The 19,286-nt window shown below is 44.4% G+C and overlaps 1 long non-coding RNA gene across 1 annotated transcript; it reads left to right on the plus strand.

Moving 5' to 3' along the window:
- The first annotated feature begins 1,924 nt into the window (after positions 1–1,924).
- LOC150019078 (uncharacterized) lies at positions 1,925–17,646 on the plus strand. The gene is made up of 3 exons (XR_016509236.1): positions 1,925–2,047; positions 12,902–13,160; positions 17,348–17,646. It is a non-coding gene; the product is annotated as an uncharacterized LOC150019078 (long non-coding RNA).
- The last annotated feature ends 1,640 nt before the right edge of the window (positions 17,647–19,286 follow it).

Raw genomic sequence — 19,286 nt, forward strand, 5'->3', positions numbered from 1 at the left:
CCCATCTGCTTAGTGCTCCTGTGGCTCCAAGCCTGGTATAGCCAATCTGAACCTTCCCTTGGCAGGGGCCCTGCTGCCTGGCACAGACTGTGCTTCCAGAGAGCAGAGTGGCACCCACCTCCTCTTCCAAGCATTCTGCTGTCTCTAGTGTGTATGTGGGCTTGATGGCTGCATGACAATTAACTCAGGGCATCCCAGGCAGCTGATAAATAATGAAAAATTACACCAGTTGGTCCAGGTACAGGGAGGTGGGTGTATACCCATTTACATTTATTTGCACACATGTGCATGTGTGCACACAGATTCACTGACACTTATGTCCACACTTTCATTGAAACTCAGGTAAGCACATGGGGAGATTCCTTGCTACCATATGAGATGAATGAGCACACATTCTATCAGATGCCTGTTCACCCAAGTGGGCCCACACCCCTATATTAAGTGTTTAGCAAATTGTCTGGAACATAGATTATTATATTATTATTTTTTAATCTGATACTATATTAAAATACTCAAACGGGTGCACATGTACCAATATAGATTCATATACCTTTCCCCATATGCTCCTTTGAAGGCAGGTGCTAACACAAGAACTCCATCCTTCCATGAAACTGTATATGTACTTCCATGTACACCAGCAAGCTCACTCTCATCGACATACAGAATGCCACAATTTGCTCTCCCAGTTGTACCTACACACAATCATGACAGTTATAATAATAGCAAATCCAGGTTGGGTGATTGCTTTATATTTTTCAAAGGGCTTTCAGGCCAAACACTATTTGATCCTCATAGCATTCCAGTAAGGTAGGTGGAGCAAATATTACTGAAGAGGTCAAATATGCCATCTGGGAGTTGGCCTGGAACCCAGATCTGACTTCCCCATGTGAATGTCCCATGACCACTTACAGCTCTCTCAATGAAGAGCAGGGACAAGGATGGGGATCTGCTACTAGGTTCTGGATCTCCGGTCAAATGTTTCTGAGTCAACCTTGGCTGAGAAGTGGGGATTAGAGGCTGATAAAGGAATGCTGCCATCAGTAGAAATCCCATAAATTCTCATTTACAATTCTCATCAGAAGAAAGTAACAATTGACTACTTTGGAGGGAAAAGCAAATTTTGATTTCATATAGGATTGCATGGCCACAGTAGCTGATCCTGGGAGAGCCTGGAGGTCTTGGACAGGGATTGGGATGGGGATCCTGTCCCATCTGGGTTTTCTCCCCAGCTGCATGCACTCTAGTTCTCCTTGTTCTGGGTTGGCTTTAAAGTCTGGTTCTAGGAGAAGGGGAGAGAAAAGGACAAGGGAAGTGCCCCCTCCCTCAGAGCCCCTCTTTTGCTCAGTGCTGAACCTTTAAGACCTATTGAGTACCCTGACCCCTCCCAGGCTCAGGCAGAAATGGGGAACAGGTTGCCAGGCCCCTTACCTCTGGCCTGCTAAGTCCGTAGAGGCCCGGGCCTTAGGCCTCAGAGCCAACAACTTTGAAAGAGGATGAGACAGCTTCCTTCAAAGGCCTGTGCCCTGTAGGGTAGAAGGTGACCTGATGGTGAAAGAACAGGCAGAGAGATCATCCCTTCCTTTGCTTCTGATGCTGCTGCTGTTTCACTCTGGATTTATCATCATTGTGTGCCTTAGTTTCTGCACCTGCAAAATGGAGATAGTAAGACCAGCCTTACAGTGCTGCTGTGAGGACCTGATGAGATGAGTTGTGTAAAGCACCTCTCACCCTCTGCACTGTGCTTGGCACACTGCCTGGCCACTGTCTCAGCTGCCTGAGGAGGCCTTCACTGCAGCACCAGAGGGGTAGCAGGGCAAGAGGTGCTTCCTGGGTGTGCTGCTCTGGCTGGGATGGTAGGAGGGAAGGGATATCTGTTTGACACTTTTGTCAGCATCCATTACCTGGTGTGTATTTTCCTAGGAGCTGATTACATTACAGCATGTATGGATAAATGTTTGGAGTTGAAGCAGAGTGAAAACTGAGCAGAATGTTAAGCATGTGGTTGTTTGGCCAGGAGATGCTGAGAAAGGGCTGGCTGTGGTGAATGGTAAGTGGTGAGAGGCACAGTCTGATGCTTCTTAGCCTGCCTGTCCCTTTCTTTTTCCATCCCTCTCTTCTCCTATGCTCCCTGCTTGGGCCCCCCAGCAGGACATCCCAACATAGCCCCAGACGCAGCATATTACAGAAGAAAAGATGTGGGGTTTGGACTCAGGCAGGTATGGGTTCCAATCCTAGCCCTGCCTGAAGTCTCTTGGCACCTGGGGCCTGTCTCTTTACCTCCTTGAGACTCAGTCTCCTCTTCTCTCAAGTGGGCTTAACATACACTTCACAGAGGGAAGTGAAGATTGAGATAGCATAAACCATACCTGGCATGTAGAACTCAGTACTCAGTAAATGTTGGTTCTTTTCCCATTTTACTTGGAGAAACAAGTCACCCTAGCCTTGATTGTGCTTTGGATGTTAGCAACATAGTTTCTTAGGCCTACTTTGGACTAAGAGAAAGTGGGCTCATGTTCTGCACTACATAAGATTCCCCATTTTCAACCCTGGTTAGTACTGGAGCAGGTGACCAAGAGTGCATGTGCAAACTTCCTCCCTAAATCTTTACACACCTGTGCACCTATGACAGCTGTAGTTAATTATTTGTGTAGTTATCTGCCTGATGTCTTCCTTCCTCACTAGGCTACAAACACTCTGAGGGCAGGGACTGTGTTACCTGATCACAGTTGAATGCTCAGGGCATAGCCCTGTGCCTGGCATTGGAAGGAATGATGAGTCTCACCCATCTGATTGGTCCAGAACAGAATGGTTAAGATAACCGGACTCAGATTTCTGTAATGTCTTATTTCATGTTGTTCCTGAGCTCAGAGCACTGGCTGTACCTCTCACTTGGCCTTTGCAAAGATTACCTTGGATTAGCTCTTCCTGCATGTATCTTTTGTCTCTCTCAGTGTGGGCTTCTTGAGGACCAGGAGGGTATTTAGGCCATCAAGAGAAGGACATGCAAACTGAGTGTTGATGCTTTGGGAATGCAGTGGACGTGAATAAATGAAGTAGGGAATGCTGCTCCTATCTCTCTCCCCCAACCCGTGGGAGCCTCCGTGCTGTTGGGGCTGCTGCTGGTGCGAGGTGCATGACTGCTCAGCACTACTTAGTAGGCATGGAGCTAGGGGCCACTGTGCTCCCTGGAGTGTGGGACAGGGGACTGCCCCGTATCACGGAGTCTATGGAGGCTCCAGCCACTGCTTCTGTTGACTCCATCTTCTATGTTTAGAGTGTGGAGACCCTCCAGAGCTGCATACTGCATCTGGGTTCTGGGGATTCCTAGGCCCCTTGTCCCAATGGCAGCAAGTACCTATGAGGTGGCTCCCCCTACACTTTCTGTTGTTTCCTGACCCTCCTCAGTTTCAAAGAGGGACAGGGAATGATTTGGAAGAGGCCAGATTGTGGTAGGAAAGATGGAAGGGTTACACAGACAGACAGACAGACACATATGCACACACCCCTGCCTCCTGCAGCAGCCAGCACTCCCAGTGGCATGGGGCTGGATGTATAGTCCTGGAGAAAGCTCTGCCTCTGAGGCCAGCTCCTGGTTCCCCCCACCTCTGCCTAATTTTTGCATCCATCTTTGGGTGAATCTGCAGCAAATGGTTCATCCAGGCTGGCCTACCTCCCCCCACCTCCTGGTGTGTGGTGTCTCCCAGCAAAGATGTTGGTGACACTTAGGGACCCCTTTTAACCAGGTGAAACCAATATTGTTAAGAAGGAAGAACTGCTGTCAGGGCTATTACAAAGAGAAACAATAATATGCAATGATGCATCTTGGGCTGATGGGAAGGTTTGAATATGCTGCAGCTCTGGTTTATCAGTGCCAGGTGCTCTCCACAGAATGGCTAATAGAAGGGACAGGGCGGGGGAGGGGGGGTGGGGGTTGCTGTGGGAGGTGGGAGGAGGCAGGAGCAGTAATAGTTTAGGCAGCAAGGATTTCCTGGTCTCTTTTCTTATCCTACCCCTAGAAGTGGAGCTGGATTTCACCTTTGGCTAGAGGTGGTACTTCTGAACCTTCTACAAATTCCTACTTCATCACTTCTGTGATAGGAAGTCATTACCTCTCTGGTCACTCTGACCCTTTAGAGTCCAGGGCTACCAGGACTGCCCCAGGTTTCCTATCTGTCCACCTACATCAGAGGTAAAACCAACACCTTACTACCTTGCCCCAGTCATGTCCCTGCCCTGACCCTGTCTTAGAATTAGAGTGTAGTAAAGGGGTGGGGCTGGCAGTTGCTGCCCGTAAAAAGACAACTGGAAGTGGTAAGAAGCATTTTACTTGAAATCCTGCTCAGTGCCTGCCTCAAAGCTCCTGCTTGCACCTGGATGCCTGTGTGTACACAGCACTTGGCTGGGTGCTGGGGGAGGGGCTGAGTGGGGCTGCTGACTTGCCTGGTTTAAAACACTCCTCCCTGATCCTAAAAGCCAGTGTTGAGAGTGTGCCTTTGTATATGTATCCCCATTTGTGGGCAAAGCTGTGCCAACATGTGTGCTGGGAGATGTGAGTTTATTCACATTCACAGTCTCTGGGGCCTGGAAGGGATTTTGGAAGAGATCCCTCACTCCCACCCATTTCTGCCATACCCATGCCAAATATTCATCTAGATTCTGCTTGCTTGCTCCTGGTGACAGGATGCTCACTACTTATCAAGGCAGTTGACCTCAACTCTGATTATTGGAACAATGAGTTTGAAAACTATGCTAGGTCCTGGCTGGTATGGCCCAGTGGATTGAGTGCTGGCCTGCAAACCGAAGGGCCACTGGTTCAATTCCTAGTTGGAGCATATGCCTGGGTTGTGGAGCAGGTCCCCAGTTGGGGCCCACAAGAGGCAACCACACATTGACGTTTCTCTCCCTCTCTTTCTCCCTCCCTTCCCCTCTCTCTGGGAATAAAGAAAATCTGGACAATGCACTCCTGTCCCCACTGCAGAAAAAACAAGGCCAAGATAAGGTGTGAAAAAACAGCACCCCAATATAGTTATAGCCAATGGTTACTGAGTACCTGCTATATTCACTGTCATAATCTTCAAAAACTATGAAGTCATGTTTGTTTTTGTAGTGAGGAGGAAACTGAAGCACGAAGAAGTTAAGGCACTTGCCTGAAATTTCACAGTCCAAAATGGCAAAGCCAGGATTCAAAACCAGGAGGTGTGAGTCTGCCTGTGCTTAGTCAGCACATTGTATTGCAGACATAACCCAGAGAGTGACAGAGTGGAAGTGTGTGTATGTGTATCTTTACCACCTGTCTGAGAAGTAGAACTCAGTGGTATTATTGGCAACTGGACAAAAAATTAAGACACCAGAAATTGCCCTCTTTTCACTCTTCTTCCCCTTTCCCTTCCACTTCCCTTTTCCTTTCTCCCCTCCTCCCCCATCGCCATTACCTCATCTTCATCTGAATTAAAAGTCACCTTCTGAGTACTTGTTTTATTCAGAGGTTCTGAAGCAAGAAACTCTGGGAGTTTCCAGGCCAAGACAAATGTGCTGGCCTATGCTGGTTGGTAGGGGGGTAAGTAAATGAGGAAGATCTGTATTTCTGTTCCACAATAGCCAAGGGTTAGGCAATACAAGATTCAGAGAGTTTTATGTTCAATTTTATGTCTGGACAGTTTGGGATGAAGTTATCACTTCTAATCAGTGCATGAAGGCTTCCCCAGTTGCTGCTCTTGGGAGCTCTCCTACTGTCCTGGCTTTGCCTTCTGTTTTCAAGAGTGAGGCTTGGGTAGAGGAGGGCAAGAGAACAAAAACCAGACTGGGAGTCAGGATACCTGGATCTTTGGCCTTGGGTCTGCCACCAGATTGGTGAGTGACTTTGGATAAATTACCATGCCCTTTTGGATCTCTCTCTACTTCATCACTTGTAAAATGAGGGGTTAAGACTTATTAGTCTATCAGGCCCCTTCACTGAGTGTACTCCCTGAGGTCTGTCAAATAGGGCTTCTGTGTGCATGTGGCAGGCCGTGCGCTGTGCAAAGACACTTGGCCAGGAGGTGGGTGGGGTTGAAATCCAGCTTATGCTCTTCTCACTAGGTGTGCACCCTGGCAGGGCCTGCATCTACCCCGAGAAAGAGATTTTTTTTTTTCTAGTTTGGATCAGCAGCAGACCTGCAAGGTCCCCATGCAGACCTGAGGGTGGTGGTAAGGGGAATTTCTTTATCAGAAAGTGAGGTGAGGGTTCTAGGATGGAGCATAATAACTGTGGTGGGCAGACCAAGGAGAGGCTCCGCTATCCATGAGCTGCCCAAGAATGCTGGCTGAGCAGGGAGCAGTGGAAGAACATCAGCTCAGAGCTCAACTTCAGAAAGGAAGGTTGGGGGAGGGGGAGGGAGGGAGGCTGGTCTGAGCTGACAGTGGGCAACTCCCTTGGAATGGGCCCTTGGGCTGAGGTTAAACTACACCTAGATGCCATGGTTCCACTTGTCCTCTCAGCATAGCTCATTCCTGTCTCCAGTCACCCCAAAGCGGTTTTTCTCTTTGGAGTGACTTTCTGCTGAGCTTCCCTTTAGAGGGAGATGGGAAGGGCTTGTGTTTTTTTCCTGGGCCCTCTGAAAAGGCTGTGGACTCTTTTAGAGGTGTTCCATCATTCAACAATTGGTTTTGGAGGCCTGCTCTGTGCCAGGCCCTGTGGTGAATAGACAGGCGTGAACCCTGCTCTTATAGTCTGATGGTGCTTTTATCACAGTCCTGAAGGGAAATGGCTCTTGTGTCTTGAGATGGGGGAGGTCTAGTGTCTATGTTGGGCTCAGTCTGAGGTGAAAGGTATTACCTGAACACTGAGGACTACGAGAGACTGCCAATTTGGGCCTCATTGGCTCTTGAGAAGTAGATGATCCAGTGGGAAACAGATTTCTGAGGCCCCCTACTATTCAGGGAGGATGGGTGGTCACTGAAGAGGAAAAGGGGGCAAAGGGCTCCTGGAAGGGAGAAGGGAGAGATGGGTGGGCTGGAGGGTTTCTGTGGAGCAAAGCTTTACTTTCACTTGCTCAGGAGAGGGACTGAGAAGGAAGGGGCGTAGGAGAGGGGCTTATTCTGTGAGGGCAACATATTGCTCATCACAGGCTGGGCCTCTGGAGACCATTTCACCTCCCTCCCCATCCTTGCCCCAGCCCACAACTATTTAGAAGAAGTCCCCCTTCTCATTCTTTTGGAACTTTCCAGTAAATCCCACATTACCTGGGATTCTGTGCTTTCTCACAAGAGAAAGTCTCCGTTCTGTCTAACTCTAGGTCCTTCCTGCTGCAGATTCTCTTCACTTCCGTAGACTCTATGGCATAGAGCACAGCAGGTACAAGTTTGGGAATGCCAAACCCTTGGAAGAGTCCAACTTTTCCTGGACACTCTATCTTCACAGTAGTCCCAGTTATGTAGGGTTGGAATGGAGCACAGTTAGGCTTCAGAATTGTCATCTCTGCAGTGACAGCCATAGACATGCTCTTGTGCCTGGGCCAGGCAGGCCCATCCTGTCCTCCCAGGGTGCCTCCACTCCTGTTCTTTAAAAGAAAAGGACTGCAGGAAGGCTGGTCATCTGTCTCTCACTCCCAAGGTGCCTGGACCAAGTGACATTTTGTTTTGAGTATGTTCTCTACCCCCATTTGCCTTGCACTCAGACTCTAGCACCCTGTGAAGAGAGATACAGGCTCTGAGCAGTTCATGCTGCAGGAACAGCTGCCCTGGGATGGAAGCAACAGTGTGTCTGTGTCCTCTACCTGATATTAAAACAATGATGCTGATGATAATGATAATCATACTATTTATATTAAAGAGTTAACATTTACTGAGCTCTTACTATGTGCCAGACACTGTTTGGTCTAAGTGCTTACACATATGTGGTTAGTTTCCGATTGCTGCTGTAATAAATGACCACAAACTTACTGGTTTAAAGCAACATAAATTTATTATCTTACAGTTCCATAGGTTAGAAGTCAGACACAAGTCTCACTGGTTAAAAACCAAGGTGTATGAGGGGCTGTAATCCTTTCAGGTGATCCTAGGGATAATTTCATTTCCTGACATTTTACAGCTTCCTGAGGCCTACGTTTATTGGCTTGTATCCCCTTCTTCCATTTTCAAAGCCATCTACGCTGCAACTCTGAATCTACTTCAATGGTCACATCTCTTTTTAACACGGCCAGGAAAGGTTCTCTGCTTTTAAAAACTCATGTGATTAGTTTGAGCCCACCTAGACAATCCAGGATAATATTTCCCATCTCAAGGGCCATACTTTAAACACATCTACAAAGTCCCTTTGCCATGTCAGATAACATATTCACAGATCCCAGGAATTAGGTCATGGGCATTTTTAGGGCCCATTATTTTGCTACCACCACATATTTAAACTTTATTTTTTAAACTTGGTGGTATTTAATGCAAGCAATAAAATTTCATTTTTTAAAAATATGCTTTATGGATTATGCTGTTACAGTTGTCCCAATTTCTTTTCCCTTTGTTCCCCTCCACACAGTGACCACCCTCCTTCCAGCTGTCCCCCCTGCTTAGTCCATGTCCATGGGTTGTGCCTATAGTTCTTCTCAACATCTTCTTGTCTACTCCACTCCCTCCTACTATGCTTCTTAATTCCTGTACCATCTCCCTCCCTTTCCCCGCTTCCCCCTCCCTGCTAACCTCCCCCTATGGGGAAGAACATTATGATGTTCCCCATACCTATAATTCTTTCCCCACTCTCGTTGTCTACTTACTTTGCCTTTGTTTTGGTTTTCTAGATTCTGTTGTTGTTTGTTGTGATACAGTTTTCATTTTAATGTTCATAGTTCTGATCCTCTTTCTCCTAAACAAGTCCCTTTAACATTTCATATAACAGTGGTTTGGATCTGATGAACAACTTCAGTTTTACTTTGTCCTGGAAGCACTTTTTCTGCCCTTCTATTCTGAATGACAGCTTCTCTGGATGGAGAAGGTCCAGGAAGCACAGAGTGTTGCAAAAAACTGGATCCAGGAAGAACCACACCAAGACACATTATAATCAAAATGTCAAAAATTAAGGATAAAGAGAATCTTAAAAGCAGCAAGAGAGAAGAAGAGAACTACGTACAAAGGGGTCCCAGTTAGACTATTAGCTGACTTCTCAAAAGAAACTCTGCAGGCAAGAAGGGACTGGCAAGAAATATTCAAAGTAACAAAAAGCAAAAACCTACAACCACGATTACTCCATCCAGAGAAGCTGTCATTCAGAATAGAAGGGCAGAAAAAGTGCTTCCAGGACAAAGCAAAACTGAAGTTGTTCATCAGATCCAAACCACTGTTATATGAAATGTTAAAGGGACTTGTTTAGGAGAAAGAGGATCAGAACTATGAACATTAAAATGAAAACTGTATCACAACAAACAACAACAGAATCTAGAAAACCAAAACAAAGGCAAAGTAAGTAGACAACGAGAGTGGGGAAAGAATTATAGGTATGGGGAACATCATAATGTTCTTCCCCATAGGGGGAGGTTAGCAGGGAGGGGGAAGCGGGGAAAGGGAGGGAGATGGTACAGGAATTAAGCAGCATAGTAGGAGGGAGTGGAGTAGACAAGAAGATGTTGAGAAGAACTATAGGCACAACCCATGGACATGGACTAAGCAGGGGGTACAGCTGGAAGGAGGGTGGTCACTGTGTGGAGGGGAACAAAGGGAAAAGAAATTGGGACAACTGTAATAGCATAATCAATAAAGCATATTAAAAAATAAATTAAATTTTGGATTTCTTCAGACAAATATCTGGAAGTAGAAATCCTGGGTCATATGGTGGTTCTATTTTTAATTTTGTGAGGAATGTCCATACTGTTTTTTCTTTTTTCTTTTTTTTTCTACAAACTTTAAATGAAAATAAACTTTAAAGGCAGTTAGCTACACTAGTTTTTAGTCTACCACTGAGCATTGTGATTTTCTTTGAATCACGATATTTCTCCTTAAGATTACCCTCCTTGTCATTAAAGGGACTGCATTAACTCCTGTTTAATTTATCCTGTTTGTTTGCATAAACACAACAAGAGCAGCAAATGATCACATTTGATCTTTAAGTCTGCTTTGCTGGAACTTACACAAGGAATCTTTAGGGTGACCTTCAGTTTGCTCTTCAGGGCACAGGAGCTGAGCCACACACCTTCCATTCAGCCTTGCCTGTAAACACCTGTCTTTTCCAAGTCCTTCAGACTTTCCATTGTGCCTTAATGTTCCTTCTAGCCATCTTTCAGGAAAGCAACCTTCGTTCCTTCCCTGGAAAGATTGCCATGAACTGCACAACCAATCAAGGTACCAGGCCTTTTTTCTTATGGGTTTTTATTACCTTCAAAAGTCAATCCCAGTTCCTCAAGGCATTTTGGTAACAACCAGAGCCCAGGCCTGCCTCCTTTAGGCATGACATTCTCGTCAAAGTCTTAGTTAACAAAACCTCTATCAACAACTGGTCTTATTAGTTTTATGCAAAGAACCTTATGTCATTACTTACTTCTTCAGAATGCCAAATTCTGGAGGGAACAGGTTGGGAGAAAAATATACACTGTGAAGGAAAATCCTCGTCCTAATATTCGGTAAAATTGCATTTCCATACTTTACATTTTCTTTTGTTCACTTTTCTACACTTTTTTTAGGGCGGGTGTTGAGAAATTTGCTGCCTCATTTTAAAATTTATTTTGCTTTCACTTTTTTTCCACTAAAATTTTTTGTTTGTTTCTATTTCTATTAGAGTTGTCCCACTTTTTTCCCCATTGCTCCCTCCCACCCTTCCCATCTCTTCTCCCACAATCAATCCCCACCCCATTATCCATGTCCATGGGTCATTTATACATGTTCTTTGAATAGACCCTTCCCCTTCTTACCCCCTTCTCTCCCTCCCCCTCCCCTCTTGTCACTGTTAGTCAGCTCCTTGTTTACATGCCTCTGGTTCAGTTTTTCTTGTTCATTTGTGTTGTTTATTAGTTTCCTGTATTAGGTGATATCATATGTTACTTTTCTTTCATTGCCTGACTTATTTCACTAAGCATAATTCTCTTTTGTTCCATTCATGTTGTTGCAAATGGTAGGGGTTCCTGTTTTCTTTCTGCTACATAATACTCCCTTGCATGGTTGTACCAGTTTTTTGATCCACTTATCTACAGAGGGGCACTTAGGTTGTTTCCAGCACTTGGCTGTTCTAAATAGTGCTGCCATGAACATAGGGTTGCATATCTTCTTTTGTTATTATTGATAGGTAGTTATTCATTGTCATTTTCCCCCTTTGTACTTGTGTTCCTCTCTGTCCCTCTTTGTTTCTTCATCTTCTTAAAGCAGACCCTTTAAGCATCTCTTGCAATGCTGGTTTGGAGGAGATGTACTCTTTTAGCCTTCTTTTGTCTGGGAAACTCCTTATTTCACCTTCCATTTTGAATGAGAGCCTTGCTGGGTAGAATAGTCGTGGTTGTAGGCCTTTGTTTTTCATTGCTTGGAATATTTCTGCCATTCCCTTCTGGCTTGTAATGTTTCTGTTGAGAAATCTGATGACAACCTTATTGGACCTCGCTTGTGTGTTATTAGCTGTTTCTCTCTTGCTGCTTTTAGAATTCTCTCTTATCTTTGAATGGTGCCATTTTAATTATGATGTGTCTTGAAGTGGGCCTGTTGGGATTCATCTTCATGGGGACCCTCTGTGCTTCCTGGGTTTGCGTGACTTTTTCTCTCATCAAGTTACGGAAGTCTTCTGTCATTACTTTTTAAAACAGGTTTCTGTACCTTGCTCCTCTTCTTCTCCTGGTATTCCTATGATATGGACATTATTATGTTTTATGTTGTCCTGCAGCTCTCTTAAAACCTCTTCATTCTTTTGTAGTCTTTTCTCATTTTGTTGCACTGTCTGGAAATTTTTCTCTATGTTGTCCTCCAGCTCGCTGATCCTATTTTCTGCTTCCTCTAGCCTGCTTTTAATTCTTTCTACTGTGTTCTTCAATTCAGAAATTGTATTCTTCATTTCCTCCTGGCTCTTATTGATAGCTTCTATGTCCTTTATCATACTGGTGAAATTCTCAGTAAGTTCCTTGTAGTTTCCCTGGAGTTCTTTGTAGTTTTTTTTGAGCTCGTGGAGCTCATTGAGCTTCCCTGTAATCCATGTTTTGAATTCCATGTCTGATAGTTTGCTTTCCTCTATTTCATTTAGCACTCTTTCTGGGTATTTTTCCTTTCCTTTCGATGGGCGTTGTTTCTCTGACTCTCCATATTTGTGACTCTTATTGTTTGTTGTTACTTCTTAGATTGATCTGCACTTCCTGGATCTGCCCATGGTGGCCCATACTGTTTTTATATTTTTCTTTTTGCATTTTAAGTATATTTTATTGATCATGTTGTTACAGTAGGCCCAATTTCTTTTCCCTTTGCTCTCTTCTTCCCAGTACCCACCTTCCCTCCAGCAATCCCACCCCCCATAGTTCATGTCCATGGGTTGAGCATATAAGTTCTTTGGTTTCGCCCTTTCCTATATTATTCTTAACTTCCCCCTGTCCATTTTGTACCAACCAATTATGCTTCTTAATTCCTGCACCATTTCCCCATTTCTCTCCCTTCCTCCTCCCAGCTGATAACCCTCCAAATGATCCCAATGCCTATGATTCTGTTCCTATTCTTGTTTGCTTAGTTGGATACTTTTCATTTTTTAGATTGAGTTGTTGATAGTTGCAATTTTGTTGTCATTTTAGTGTTCACAGTTTTGATCTTCTTTTTCTTAAATAAGTCCCTTTAACATTTCATATAATAATGGCTTGGTGATGATGAACTCCTTTAGCTTTACCTTGTCTGGGAAGCATTTTATTTGCCCTTCCATTCTTTTTTTCTTTTTTCCAAGACAGTTTATTGAATAATCTCTCTTTTCCCTACTGATTTGAAGCAAGTTTTGATAGGAGCTGCCACAGTTCTGAAACAGCATCAACACGGGGGCCCAGGACTTGAGTAGCAGCATGTGGTGCAGCCATGGATGTGACTCTGGACCGTGGTGCAGCCATGGACTCGACTCTGGACCGGAAGCACCTTCCTCCACGAGGCGTGTTGGTGATCAGCACTGCCCTTCTGAATGAAGGAGGATGTCCCGGGGGCGTCCCACACCCTCCTCACTGGAGCTTCACACCAACAGCAAAAGGTGGCTCCAGGTACTGTTTGGCAGCTGGGGAGTGCTCCCAGCACCAGACCAGACCCCACAGCTCATGGTTCCAGAGCCAGGGACAATAAAGCCTCATTGCTTCTGACTGTGTAAACCAGTGGGGTTTGGGGCGGAGGAAGAAACTCTGCCCTTCCATTCTAAATGATAGCTTTGCTGGATAGAGTAGTCTTTTTTGTAGGTCATTGCTTTTCCTCACATTGAATAATTCTTGCCAGTCCCTTCTTGCAAAGTTTCTTTTGAGAAATCAGCTGACAGTCTTATAGGCACCCCTTTGTAGGTTACTCTCTGCTTTTCTCTTGCTGCTTTTAAGATTCTCCCTTTATCTTGAACCTTTGGCATTTTAATGATGATATGTCTTGGTGTGGTCCTCTTTGAGTCTAGCTTGTTTGGGACTCTCTGTGCTTCCTGGATTCGTATGTCTGTTTCCTTTGCCAAATTTGGGAAGTTTTCCTCTATTATTTTTTTCACAGAAGCTTTCAATTTCTTGCTCTTTCTCTTCCCCTTCTGGCACCCCTATGATTCAGATGCTGGCATGTTTAAAGTTGTCTCAGAGGTTCCTAAGCCTCTCCTCATTTTTTTCAATCGTCATTCTGTACTGGTTGACTGTTTTTTTCTTTCTTATGTTCCAAATCATTTATTCGAACCCCAGTTTCCTTGTCTTCACCATTGGTTTTGTGTGGATTTTTCTTTGTTTAAGTTAGCATACATAGCTTTTACCTCTTCCCTTATGGGTTTGCCATACTCAGGCATATCTGTCAAGCATGTGAGCATCTTTATCACCAGTGTTTTTAACTCTGCATCTGTTAGTTTGGCTATCTTCTCGTCTTTTAGGTTGGCTATCTCCTTCTCGCTTAGTTCTCCCACTGCAACCTTGATCGGTTCCCTCTTTTGGGCCATGCTTCTCTGTCTCCTCATCTTGACAGGCTCTTGTGTTTGTTTGCCTCTGTGTCTTAGGTAAGCTGTCACTCCTATTACGGTGTAAGGGGCAGAGCCTTAGGCATACGTCAGTACAGGGCGACCTGTTTCTCCATGCTGTGGCGCTATGTGTGGAGGAGGGATCCAAGAGGGAACAATGCTGCCTGCTCAGCATTTGCCCTTCTTCCAGGCACCTCTCCTACCTCTGTAAAGGACTGGCACCTCACTAGCAGTTGCCCTGGCCATCGTTCCCAGAGTGGGTGGATGTGCAGACATTCTAGGACCATGGGGGCCCTTTTCACAAGTGGACTCTGCTGAGAGACCAGCAGTTTCTTCCCCTTTCTCAACCCCCACTGGTTTGCACAGTAATAAGCAATGGGGCTCTATTTCCCCCAGCACTGGGACCATGAGCTGTTTGACTTGGTCTGGGGCTGTGAATGCTCCCCAGGTGTCCCTCCTGACTTTTTAAAACATGTGACTGCATTTTCTGCTGGCCTGCCGCTGCCACTACCACTGCTGCCACTACCTCATGTCCTCTCTGCTCTGGCTCCGCCCCTTCTACCTGTCTGGATGAGTATTTCTTCTTTATATCTTTGTTTGCTGGACTTCCATGCAGCTTGATTTTCTCGAACTTCTGGTTGTCTCTAGTTTTGAGGTAGTTGTATTCCTTCTTAGTTGTGGAGGGAGATGCAGCGTGTCTATCTTACCCTCCACCTTGGCCGGAAGTCCATACTGTTTTTCATAATGACTGCACCAATTTACATTTCCACTAACAGTGCACAAGGGTTCCCTTTTTTCCACATCCTCACCAACACTTGTTGTTTGTTGATTTATTAGTGGTAGCCATTGACAGGTGTGAGACGATATCTTATTATGGTTTTAATTAGCATTTCACTGATGATTAGTGATATTAAGCATTTTTTCATATATCTATTGGCCATCTGTATGTCCTCTTTGGAGAAGTGTCTATTTGGGTTCTCTGCCTATTTTTTAATCAGTTTGTTCAGGGTTTTGATGTTGAGTTGTATGTGTTCTTCATTTTATACTGGGTTGGCCAAAGAGTTTCTTTGTTTTTCTGTAGAATGGTTCTAGTAGCGCTTAGTTGTCTTTAACTTCACTTAAAACAATGTTGTTAGATTGTATTGTGACAGTTGTCATATCAGTGTGCATTTAAAAAAATATCAAAATTGCTGAATTGTGTGCAGCCATTTTAATATTGAAGATAGAAGATAATATGCAACATTTTTGGTGGATTATGCTTTCTTTATTATTTCAAGAAAGGTAAAAATGCAACTGAAACACAAAAAATGATTTGTACAGTGTGTGGAGAAGGTGCTGTGACTGATCAAATGTGTCAAAAGTTGTTCGCGAAGTTTCTTTCACTATTGACATTTTGGCCAAATAATTCTTTGCTGTGGGGATGTCTTATGCTTTGGAAGATGTTTAGCAGCACCCCTGGCCTCTATCCACTAGAAGCCAATAGCAGAAGATAGCCAACATACTCAAAATATCCAAATCAATAAAGTTATTGGTAAAAATGAAAAATGTGTTTTTTATTTCATGAAAAAAAAATGAAATGAATTTTTTTGCCAATTCAATATTTTTACTATTAACCCGTTATCGTATATATTATTTGCAAATATCTTCTATTCAGTATGTTGCCTTTTTGTTTTGTTGATACTTTTCTTTGAGGTGCAAAGTTTTTCAGTTTGTTGTAGTCCAATTTGTTTACTTTTGCTTTTTTTGTCTTCCCTATACCCCCTCAAGAATATTACTAAGAGCAATGTCAAAGAGTTTACTGCCTATATTTTCTTCTAAGAGTTTTATGGTTTCAGGTGTTATATTTAAGTCTTTAAGTCATTTTGAGTTTATGTTTGTGTATGGTGTAAGAAAGTAATCTAATTTCATTCGTTTTACATGTGTCTGTACAGTTTCCCCAATACCATTCATATTTGAACTTTTCTCATCTAATGGACCAGTGAAGGTTGGGATAAGGTTATTATCTCCATTTTTAAGATATGAAAACTGATGCACAGAAAAGTTAAATATCTTATCCAAGATTACCTTGCCAGTAGTAATGACTATGAGAGGCTACCAATTTGGGCCTCACTGGCTCTTAAAAAGTAGATCTAGTGGAACCAGATTTCTGAGTGCCCCCCCTCCTCCATCCACCCCCAGTATCCAGGGACAATGGGTGGTTACTGAGGAGAAAAACTGGAGGCAAAGGACTTCTTCAAGGGAGGAGGGAGAGTTTGGCAGGCTGTATTTGGTATTCAAAGTAAGGCAGGCTGACTATAGAGTTGTACTTTAGTCATTGTGACAAAGGCAGAAGCAGAGAGCAGGAGGCAGATGAGGTCAGGTTTCATGTGGTTTGAGGCCGAGTACACTTAGATCAGTCAAGCAGTGGCGCAACATTTGTTTATTGAACACCTACTATTTGGCAAGTCCTGGGAGGGGCTCTCCAAAAGATGTGACAGAATTCCGGCTTGAGCCCCAGTGCTAAGTTCATTCTCTTTCTACGTCCTGCTGCTGTTTGGAGGTATAGGAAGATTAATTGCAATGGTTAACCGGGAGAAGGTGTTGTGCTCTTGTTAGCTTAGGGCTCTGGGGTGTAGGTGAATCTGGATGGAAGACTGGGTTGACTTGCACCCCATAGGATCCTGCTGGATCAACCCAGAGCTTGTGAGGGCTGACTCACAATGGGGGAATGACCCTCTTTGAGCCGGGCAATTGCAAATCATGGAAATTAAGACAAATTAGAGGGGAACCAGCAGCCCCTTGGCAGGGCTTCTGGCCATGCAGGTGGCACAGGAAGTTTATGGATGTTTCTTCCCCTTCTGTGGTCCAGCTGGGAGGCAGACACAGGCTAGCTCAGCGCAAGACCTCATCTAGGTTCTTCTGAGAAACTAGGAGGGAGGGAGCCCCCTCTCCAAACCCACTGCTGACCCTGTTTTCCCACCCATGGGGACCACCAAGACCAACATCAAGTCAGCTAGTGGGGCTTGCTCAGCCTCACACTGTGGGTTCCTTTCTTTTCATGCTCTGCTCTGTCCTTCACACAGACCTGTGGAGAGTAGAGCCCAGGTAGCTAGAGGAGGGAGAAAAACTATAAGTCACCTTGCTGGCCTACAGGCTGCCCACTGATCCCTGCTCTTGAGTCCTCTCCCTCTGTGCTCCCATGTCAGCCAGCCACTGGAAGGGCTTCCCACTTTCCTGCCAGGGAAAGTTCTGAACAAATTCTTCCTCTTATTTTTTTCCCAGGGAAAAGGAGGCTATTGGAAGGTGTGCAAATCATGGTGTCCTGCAGGATGGTGCCACAGGTGCAAGGACAAAAACACAATTCTCCAGCTTCCCCGGTTCTTTACTGCCTTTAATCATAAGGTCATTCCCAGCCCCACCATTCTGTGACTCTTTCATGGTAACTCTGCCTCATGAATCATTTAATTGGCCTTAACCTCTCTGTGCCTCGATTTCTTCACCTGCAAACTGAGAATAACAATAACATCTACCTCATAGTGTATTATGGGGCGTAAAGGATTTAAATATATAAAGAGTATAAAATAGTACTTGCCACATAGAAAGTGTTATATAAGTATAGCTGTTATTATAATTATTATCACTCATGTTATTAAAAAGACCATAGTATGTTGTTTTAAGACTGCAGTGTCTGGAGTCAGGCAAAGCTAGGTTGGAGTTCTGGCTGCACAAATAAAGATGAGTGATCTTTATGTGGCAAAGGACCTGGGAAAATGGCTTTACCACTTGGAGCCTCAGTTTCTTTATCTGTAGAATAGGTATAATAATGATAATACCAACTTCATAGAGCTGTTGTGAATTAAATGAGACAACTGTATAAGTCTGCCAAACTAACTGAACAGTACCTAACACAATAATTACTTCATCCTTCTCTCTGGAGATCAGATTTAGGATAGTCTCTAAGGAAGCAGATGGGACTTTGACAAATAATCATGACCTTCAGAGTGGCCAAATTTTGCCAGAATATTCCATAGGAAGAGTGCCCACTCTTGATTAGACAATGGGAGGACTTGGAGCAGTACTCCTGGTTCATTCTCAGGCCTCCCTAGGTCCAGAAGTGGGGTGGTTGTGGGCAGAGGAGATAGTGGGATCTGGGCTCTGCCCAGGCTTCTCATACTGAGAGTGAGCAGACATACTGCCAGACCTGTTAAGGGCACAGATGGGCTTTGCCATTGGCAGGCACTTACCTGTCTGGTGATGGCATACCCACGGTGGTTGAACATAATGATGGGTTGGGGAGAACAAGATAAATATTACACTCTCTAGAGCCTCCCCTGACCTGGAAATTTCTTAGGTCCCCGGTTATAAGCTCTCAGTGCTCTCTATTCTTTGCCTTTATAGCTCTTATCACAATCATAAATATATGTTTTTAAATTTTTTTAAATCACTTTTTATTGTTATTCTATTAGAGTTGTCCCACTTTTCCCCCTTTGCCCTCCTCTGCCCATCCCACCCCCCTCCCAGCTCCCACAGTCAATCCCCGCACTTATATATATGTCTGGTCTCTTCCCCTCTTTCCACCATTATCCCCCTCCTCTGTCCTCTCTGGTCACTTTCAGTCTGTTCCATGTTTCCATGCTTGTGGTTCCAATTTGTTCCTTAGTTTATTTTGTTCATTAGATTCCCCTTATGGGTGAGATCATATGGTATTTATCTTTCACCAAATGGCTTATTTCAGTCAGCATAATAATCTCCAGTTCCATCCATGCTATTGTGAAAGGTAGGAGTTCCTTTTTCTTTCTGCTGCATAGTATTCCACTGTGTAAATATACCACATTTTTTGATCCACTCATTTTTTTAAAGTATATTTTATTGATCATATTGTTACAATAGTTCCAATTTTTTTCCCCTTTGCTCCCCTCCGCCCAGCACCCCCCCCAACAATCCCCTCTCCAAGTCCATGCCCATGGGTCGTACATACAAGCTCTCCCGCCTCACCCTTTCATGTATTCTTCTTCTTCTTTTTAAAAAATAATTAATTAATTAGTTAAATATTTTAACAATAAAAAATAACAATCCCTCCCTCTCAGACTTAAGACCCTTTACAATCTTATAAAGGACAATGGACGAAGGTCTCGAGCTCCTCTAGCTGCTTCAAGCTGGACATGGTCGTCATCCTACCTACCCTTGGGTCCTGAAATCCCTAATAAGAGTGGGGGTGGAG

This window comes from Furipterus horrens, unplaced genomic scaffold (genome assembly GCF_987537825.1).
Source record: "Furipterus horrens unplaced genomic scaffold, mFurHor1.1.pri manual_scaffold_2, whole genome shotgun sequence".
Taxonomy (NCBI): domain Eukaryota; kingdom Metazoa; phylum Chordata; class Mammalia; order Chiroptera; family Furipteridae; genus Furipterus; species Furipterus horrens.